Genomic DNA, 9,864 nt, shown 5'->3' with positions numbered 1-9,864 from the left:
CAAAACCTCCTCCTAGAGATCCGATATCCATATGCAGGTTTTTGAGCAAGCGGGCAGATCCCTTGGGACTCTACAGAAATCAGAACACAATAACATATGGAGAGTTTCAGCAAATGTAAGATATATAACGGCACAGACAGCATGAGAAAGGGAGGAATACTGCCAGTGGTTTTGGTTTATGGTTTATATGCAAAGCCCAATTAAGAAGCCTTGGGCCCTGGAGAAATTAGACAGGAAGCCCTGTCTTCTCACACACAGACATAAGGGATAATTTCGGATAATGGATGAGTCTTCTCACCTGTGTCTGCTCTGTTGTTGAGACTCCTGATGTCCCAGAGCTCTTCCTGTCTGTTGTTCAGATTTCCCCAGAGCACTCTTGGTCCAAAAAAAAAAAAAAAAAGGAGCAGGGGTGCTCTGAGGAAGTGAAAGTGCTCCGAGGAAACCTGAATAACGGAGCACAAGTGCCCTGGAACAGTGGAGAGAAACCTGAACAATGGTGCAGACAGCAGGGAGAAGTCACAAAGGAGGCGAGGAAAGGATCTACTGACTACAGGAGAGGTCAGACACCTCTCTCCTGTCCCATCTCAGTCATGAGTATCTGATATTTGAATTTGGATAATTTCAGATAAGGGATACTAAACTGCTCTTGATAAGTCTTGGTAAGCAAACAAATGTAATAATGTGTTCTCACAACTTGATTTGAATCTGTTACAATGAACGTGTGAAGGCTACCAATAACATGGTCTCTTTCTACTAAGTTACGTATCCCCTTATATCTCAGTAATTTTCTCCTGCACCCACTTTGCTTCGTGGGACAGGTGAGTAGCTCTAACCTAGACCAGCCAAAACGATGGGGTCATGAATCTGGCCGTGAATACATACAAACTTTAAGTGGCATGAAATTGGCGTTTCCTCTATGATGTTCCTCACCTGGACTTCACTAGCAGGCACATCCTCATCATCCTCCTCCTCCTCCACATCTGGTAAGGTCAGGCTAATTTTCTGCTCTGGTTTCTTTCCTTCACCGTTCTTGATGTAAGATTTTGAAGGCTGTTGCCCCGAGATCTAGAGTCAAAATATGAGACATTTTGGCATGGTTAGTGGGAGTGTAATTATTGTAGCAATTTAGGTGCTACATGTATTCTATGATCTTTCCAATGTCACAAAAGTTTAACTCTTCTTCCACCAATTTATGAGCACCCATCTATTTGAATTACAATTGAGTAAGTTTGCTTACCTTGAATGATCCAGCTAAAAGAGTTTCAAATCCTCCAGAACTCCCTGCACTGCTGCTCAGTGACCCTCGCATTTCTCCACTGCTACCAGCCATTTCACCCAAGCCCCTTATTGGGGCAAGGCTGCCCAGAGGTCCTTGCACAGGTCCAAGCGGTGATCCCAATGACTGTGAGATATCAATAGATAAGATAGTGACAATAGTGCATAATAGCAATAGAAAAAACCAATCATACAGTGAAGGAAACAGATACAAAATATTTTGAGGCCAGACTACAATGAATTAATATAAAAGAATGTGTTTAAGGCAGGGCCGGCCCAAGGTAAAATGCCGCCTGGGGCAAATTTTAAAACGCCCCCCCCTTAACTACCCTTTCTCTCCCTCCATCCCTGCCGCCCCCCTGTAGCATTACAAGCCGGCACCGAGACCGAACAGGGAGACTCGCCGCAGATGAGAAAGAGAGGGGCGCCGAGCGGGTACTGACAGCTTGGTAAGCGAAAACCACTCGGTGCGTCTTTCTCTCTCTTTCGCTTTAAAAAAAAAAAAAAAGGGCTTGGGGCGGCAAAGGTTGCCCCACTCGGCTCCATTGTCGGGCCGGCCTTGGTTTAAGGAACCACTTCACAAAATATACCTGCATATTGTGTCCAACAGGCTTTGACTCTTTGATAACAGTTGTAATGCTTTACCATGAAACATTAGCAGCACCAGGAATACTCACCATAGTAGGTTTAGGCAACTCTTTTGTCTTCTTTTCTTTCTTTTTCTCTTTCTTCTTCTTTTTCTCTTTCTTTTTATTGGGACCCTGTGCCTGCAGCTTCTCCCGCTCCTGAATAACTAGGTCTCTGTAATACTCATCACTTGGATGGTCCCAACTTGACTGTCCAGTGGAAAAGTTAAAGTAATATATATCGCCTGTAACATCTTGGCTGAAGGAATAAGAAAAAAGTAGGAAATTGTAAAGAGGGGAGTCAGAGATCCAACAACGGATCAAAAGGAATAGAACTGTGCCCATGAGAAAGTGGCAAACATGCTAATCTTTAAAGCATCTCTAGAAGCATCTATATATTGTTTCTCAACCTGTTTGTATGTCTGATTAGGTGGTTCTGATTACATCATAGGGGATTTACATGCCTGAACCTCCAAGAGTAGCAAAAAGTGACTACTTGTAGTATTTGTTAATAAATATGGCGACAATATAGTTATTATTGAAACAATAAAAACAGGTATTGTACCAACCTGATCGAACATTTATTAAGACTGACAGGGCAGTACCTATGCCCCTTCCAAACCTTATTTCTAAGAACCTCTGCTAACCATTAAAATATCTTTTAAATGGCAGGGTTGATCTTACCATGGTTTCCATTCTGATGGTAATGGTGCCACAATGCCTTCCCGAGCTAGCCACATGAGCTCAGTTTCTGTATCTGGATCTATTCCAATCAGCCGTGCATACTCCAGAATTTCTAGAAACAGAGACATAATATTGTAAACATAACATGCAGCTGATCCTACATGGGTGGACAGACACGTAACACTTCCTGTAAAGAATTATCAGTAAAGACTAAGGGATCGCAGTATTTATAGATTGGAGAAAAGAACAGAGAGGAGAGGTGTGATTTAGCAAAAATGGGCAGACTAGACGGGCCGAACGGTTCTTAGCTTCTGGTTTCCTATGGGCCATTAATAAGCAATGAAGGAGATGTTTGTTGGATCAGAGACATTACTGACTAGAGAGAGATTGCATTCTCCACTGTACTGGGAATATGACCGCTGCACAGGAGTCATTCACCTACCGTTTTCTTGTGGTATGTAATTTTCATCATAATCTTCCTCCAGGATCAGCTGGTCGCCGACCCTAATTGCAGAACCAGCCATGATACGTGGACCTTTCTTAAGCAACCACCTATAAAATGCAGAAAATATAGAAACAGCGTATAGAATCATTACTCCTTGGACACATTTGTTGTTTGTTTAGCTCGCTTTGTGTATTACACATTTTTTTCTTTACATGGATTTTATGCTTGTGAATCATTGCCGTCCTTTATATTGCTATTCTATATAGACATTAGTACCATATACTTCAGTAGTACAATATTCTTTAGATAACCACTTGGATTATTCAATTTAAGCAAAAGATGCACAAATTTGAGTTGATTGATAAATATTAAGTTGCTAAATAAAACAAACAGACACACACATGCTAAAAATGACCATGCATTTTAACACTATACACAAATATATACACTTTGACACTATATGCCGACATACACTCAAGCTAATGCCATACAATAACACCACACCCTTATACACATGATACATACACAAACACACTGACATTGTGCATACACACACATTTACTTTAACACTATACACATACACTGACAGCAACACTATACACACACACACACACACACACTGACAGCAACACTATACACACACACACTGACAGTAACACTATTCACACACACACACACAGACACTGACAGTAACACTATTCACACACACACACTGACAGAAACACTATACATGCACACACAGACACTGACAGCAACACTATACACACACACACACTGACAGCAACACTATTCACACACACACACACACTGACAGTAACACTATTCACACACACTGACAGTAACACTATTCACACACACACACACACACACACTGACAGTAACACTATTCACACACACTGACAGTAACACTCCACACACAAACACACTGACAGTATCACTCTACACACAAACACTCCTCCTCTCCCCCTTACCTCCTGGGGGCTCAGTGCAAGCTGCCTGCCTCCCTGCCATGCATCTCCCTGTCTCCCTGCATCTCCCTGCAGTCAAGCACAGGGGCAACAAGGGCAACATATCTGCCTCCTGGGCACCAGGAAAGGATTTATAGTCGCCATGGTGACCTGGCACCCAAGTTTTATTTAACCTAAGATACTTATCCATCCGTCCAAATTATTTCTGGTTCTCTCAAAGACCTCCCTGAGGAATAAGGAGTGTAATGTTACGCAGTAATGTGTCAGAGTATTCTTTTTCTTTTTTATTATTGTAAATGAAACTTTGAGAGTTTCCAAAAAAAAACGGTGTGACGGAGGCAGGGGTACCACACACCTAAATACCAAAAGTCATACATCCAAGTAGCAGTCACAGAATACAGACATACAATAACACAGGTACAGCACCGTTACAGAGATGGAAACATCGGTGTGGGAATATTCTATCCTACAGGGATATAACGACTGCTGCTAGCCTGACAAGCTTCTAGATTCAGATTTATAATTATCCTCCCTGGAACCAACATCACGAGCATTCTTTATTCTATCATTACATACTACATATAGTACATATAGTACATGCTCCATGAAACGTCACCAGCGATCTTAAACATCCGCTAAGAAATGTCTGTACAATCAGTGACCAAACACAATTAATTACACATCAGATCGGAAACAGATTATTAAAATATGAATTGTGTTGATATTTATAAACTATTGAAATTATACATACGTTATTGTGGACGATGATCTATAAGTGATACAATGCAAATGAAGATAACATATATATATATATATTAACAGAAATCAATGAATAACAATAATAATTGGCCAAGATAGTCTCCTTTAAACATTACTGTGTAATCCGCACACCTAACAATGCACTGTGCATCTCACAATTTAGTGACTCAACTGCAAATTATATAAAATGTATATTATCCATTCTTCAGACTATGACATTTATCTATATAGCGCCAGCAGATTCCGTAGCGCTGTCCAACAAGAGAATATTTCTCCATCCCTCAAACGGGTCAAAACAAAAAAGTGAATTATTGTTAGTTGTCTCATTACACGGCAACCCATTCCCGCAAACCGGTTTATGCACACAGACACTCTAACGCACCCAAACCGATTTACAGCGCACTTTCACAGAACGGTTTCTTTCAGCCTATAGGTCCTGCAACCCCCGGAAAGTGAGACCCACACCGAGACCCCCTCCGCGAGGACTCTACTTACCGACGCCGCTCTCTCGGTTTATTCGCTACAGACTCATGCCCTTGCTCTTTTACACACCTAGGCTCACAGCGGTACCTTCACAACCTCTCTAACGGCTTCGCTTCCAGGGACGCTTCCTGCGTTGCCCTGCATTAAAAGTATAACTCCTTCCGGGAACTTTCGCCCTGGCAACGGTATGAGCCCGCCTCCCCTCGACTGTGATAGGCCTCCTGTTGAAATCCTGGCTCCTTATTCAACGTTCCAGACATCAATCAGCGCAGGCTGTAAGGCGCAGCCTTACTCTCGCCCAGGGTATGTTGGGACATGAAGTTTTTGTCAGCATCGCCGCGTACTCGGCCAAGGCAGTGCAATTGGTATGCGGTATTCATTTATTTACTAAATATTTTTATTTTAGAACACATAATATCTATCAGCTCAAGCGAAAATCGAGTCTTTAGTTGAAGTTCATACCTTTTTTTGGGCCGCAACAGAAAAAGATATAAAGTTATATCATTTTTGGGACTTTGGAGACTTCTTCAGATGGAGTCATATCTTCAGGGTTACAATCTGCCAGTTGTACAGCACAGTTTCTATACAAAATATATAATTTATTAATGTATTGTGCAATTTAAAGGGGCAGTCTAAGGAAAATATTGAAGTACTCTGTGAATACTGTAATTTACGTTCTTCCAAAAAAAGCCCTGCAGCTGCACTCCTCCTCCATGGTCCAGAATTTGTTGCCACTGAGCGATTACATGCATATGCACAATCACGACAATATATCATAAAATGTTGACCATCATAAAAAGTAATCCTGGACCATCTTGCAGAAGTTTGCAATCTATTAAATTATTATTAATTTCCATGTCAGGATATATACAGGATATATATATATATATATATATATACGGTATATATACACGTGATATGACCTCGATGTTAACAAAATGTAAAAGGTACGACAATGTTGTTGGCTTTAAATATAGTTTTGTTATACTTTGAGCAATGATTCGTAAATAATCTACGGTTTGCAATTTAAAGTACCGTATTTTTCGCTCTATAAGACGCACCTGCTGATAAGACGCACCTAGATTTTAGAGGAGAAAAAAAAGGAAAAAATATTTTGAGCTAAAAAATGGGCTAAAAGGGGGCGTGGCCGGACTCCAACCAGCATGGACGTGTGAGTGTTGAGCTCCTGAGCACCCTGCCCGAAATAAGCTTCGGTACTGCTGCAAACCGCCGACATGGGCAAACACAATAAGGTTCCTGCTACCCCTAAAGCTGCGGGTTCGAAAGAAAAGACCCTTACCTCGGTCCGAGCATTTTTTCAGCCATCTTCGGACCAGGACTCCCGCGACTCCTTTCCCAGGCCTGCCTCTGCTCCGGCCAGCCCGGGTAGTGATGTGACGGGAGAACTCCCTTTGGTCTCGACTGATTCTGACCCGGTGCCTTCGAGTCGCGTGTGGCAGTCGAAATTGGAGTCCTTACCTACAAAGGAAGACATCTCTGCCATTATCGAGCGTGCTACACACGGCATTCGTGCGACTCTCTCGGCTATTCAGGTGGACATCCGCCATATTGGCGACCGCGTGGCTGCCCTGGAGGACGAGCACCCGAAAATTTGCCAATCTGTGGATGCTCTCACGGCTCAAGTGCGTGACCACTCGACTGTTATCACCCATCTCTCACGAAAACTGGAAGATCTCGATAATAGGGGCAGACGAAACAACTTACGGATCCGAGGCCTTCCAGAGTCCGTTTCCCATGCGGACCTTGTGCCGGTTCTGCGAGAGATTTTTAACAAACTCCTACAGCGGCCGGTGGACTCTGCTGTCGAATTTGACAGGGCCCATAGGGCCTTACGTCAGAAGCCGTCGGGTACTGCTCCGCCACGGGATGTTGTGTGCTGTCTGAGGAGCTACCCCTTGAAGGAGGAGATCATCAGGCGAGCCAGGGATGCTTCGACGCTCCGTTGGGATACCCATACCCTCGCTATCTACCAGGATCTCTCCCCTGCGACCTTGCGGGCTCGGCGCTTTTTACGACCGGTCACACAGGCACTCCGAGACGCCAACATCCCATATCAATGGGGCTTTCCGTTCGCGCTCATAGTGCGGCGGGGCCCGGACTCTTTTGTGATTCGGCACCCCGGAGATGTGCGGCCCTTTGTTGATGCCTTGGGCCTCCCGTCCTGTGAGGTGGATGATTGGGAACCATCTTTCCTGGTGCCACCTTCGGTGGCGGAATCCTCGGAAGACTGGTCGTCGAAGACGGGACGGAGGAAGAGACATCGTCCGGTGGATGACACTCGCGCTTGAACTTGCCCGGTCCTCGGGAACAGTCCGTCAGCCTTATGATTTCGACGCGTTCGTTTTTGTTTTGCACCCGTGCGTATCCTTATCTGCGACGTTTTGATTTACTTTTGTTCGTTTCCGTCCGGCGATTTTATTTTTGTTGTCAGACTTTTCACCATGGCTGGACAGTTCGAGCTGCTTTCATCGGAGGCGCATCACGATGGGGCTGGGGCGGGTGGATGGTTTTTGCCATTTCGCTGAGTATCTGCCATCGGTCATTTCTATCCCGCGCCTGGAATTATTTTTACATGTGGTCCATGTATCGTCCACTTACCTGCTGCTTCTTGGTCCTATGACCGCTTACCGTTTAGATGGCGCAGCTCTCTGTATGTTCTGTTTTTTATTTTTTTTTTTGCTCACTGCTAGCCGTATGGGGTCTGTGTTGTGCGGTGTGGGGCGCTGTCCCTGCTTTATTGTGCCTGGGTAGGGTGCGGAGACCTTCCTCGCTCGCACTCCAGGTTGATGGTCTGCTATATATACATTCCTGCATAGCATGTTTGGATTGTTGTTCCCCCCAGGGCCTTTCTGCTCCGCTCCTGATGGAGTGCTGCAGCAGTTTTCGACCTCTCCTGAGGTCTTTGGCCAAATATTTGATGCCATGGCATCCAGAGTCTTTACTTTTGTTTTGTTGCTATGTTTAAGACTCTATTCATGGTTCTTTGGTTTTGTTACTTTGTTTTATATTCTGACGCTCCGAGACTGTCCATTCAGCTGTGGGTTTCCCCAGATGTCCACTAAATGGTGCCTGACCTGATCCGTGTCACTTCCCTGAATGTCAGGGGTTTAAACAAGCCTCAACAACGGTCCAAAGTCTTACACGTACTGAAGTCTTCTAAAACACATATAGCATTTTTACAAGAAACACATTTTAAGTTGTCCAAAGAATTCAAACTCACAGACAAGCACTTCACGCTTGCGTACCTTTCTAGTTCCGCGGTTTCTAAGACCAAGGGAGTCGCCATTCTCCTTCATAAATCCTTACCTTTTCGGCCTCTGGACATCTGGAGGGACTCAGAGGGCAGAGCAATTTTTTTAAAGGGTTGGATAGGCAACCATAAGGTCACCCTTGGTAATGTGTATACTCCTAATATAAACCAGCCTTCCTTCCTCAGTTCTATGTTGTCGAAATTGAGTGATTTCCGTGACGGCATTACTATCTTTGGGGGGGATCTCAACATGATGCTTGATCCGGTTAGGGACTCCTCAGCACGTACTTCTCACATACCTTTCTCCAAAATTCGGAAAGTTAAGAAGTGGTTGCATCTCAACCAGCTGGTAGATGTCTGGCGGTCCCAACACCCCACATCCCGTGATTATACCTTCTACTCTCACCCGCATGATAGGTATACTAGAATTGACGCTCTGTTCCTCTCCCACCAACATTTACTTCAGCTCCACACGTCCTCGATTGGTATCCAGTCGCTAAGTGACCATGCCCCTGTACATTTTGCCTTGAAACTTACCTCCTCCCCCTCGCGGCCGTGGTCTTGGAGGCTTAACGAGAATATTCTTAATGACCCTACCTTCTTGTCGGACCTCTCTTCACATATTCGTAATTACTTTTTGGAGAATTCCTCGGACTCCTTGTCCTTCCCGGTGGTTTGGGAAGCACATAAGGCGGTCCTTAGGGGTCACCTAATCACAATCGGTACCCACCTTAAACGCTTGAAAAGGGCGCACGCCCTCTCTTTGACAACTCAGATTTATAGTTTGGAACAATCCCACAAGTCTACTCTGGACCCCAACGTGCTCCTGCAATTGCAAGCCCTGCGGGAGCAACTCGCCTCCCTTTTAGATACCACGACTAAACGTAATTTTCTGCGGACCAGGTCGCTATTTTATGAACTGGGTGACAAACCCGGAAAACTTCTGGCGCGGGCGCTCAGGGCTAAAAGAGCTTCCACTTTTATTTCTAAAATTAAGGACCAGAAGGGGGCTACTCATTTTGAATCGAATAAGATAGCTGAGTGTTTCCATTCCTATTATAAGTCCCTCTATAGTTTACCTTCATTGGCGAGTTCGGATTCCACTTACCTTGACTCCATTGATGCGTACCTAGCCAAGAATTTGCCGTGCCGTCTCCCGGCGGCGGCTACGGAATCTCTTAATGCCCCGGTAACAGAGGGGGAGGTAGCGGCAGCCTTAAAGTTAACTCCTAATGGCAAATCCCCAGGCCCTGATGGTTTCACCGTGTGCTATTATAAACGCTTTGCTTCCCTATTGGGCCCTCAATTGGCGACCCTGTTTAACTCCTTAGCCTCCAATGCTGCTTTGGACCC

The sequence above is a fragment of the Sceloporus occidentalis genome, unplaced genomic scaffold (genome assembly GCF_023333645.1).
Source record: "Sceloporus occidentalis isolate IW3139 unplaced genomic scaffold, rSceOcc1.0.p SCAF_35, whole genome shotgun sequence".
Taxonomy (NCBI): domain Eukaryota; kingdom Metazoa; phylum Chordata; class Lepidosauria; order Squamata; family Phrynosomatidae; genus Sceloporus; species Sceloporus occidentalis.
The sequence above is the reverse complement of the archived record's forward strand: the minus strand, read 5'-3'. Positions refer to the sequence as shown.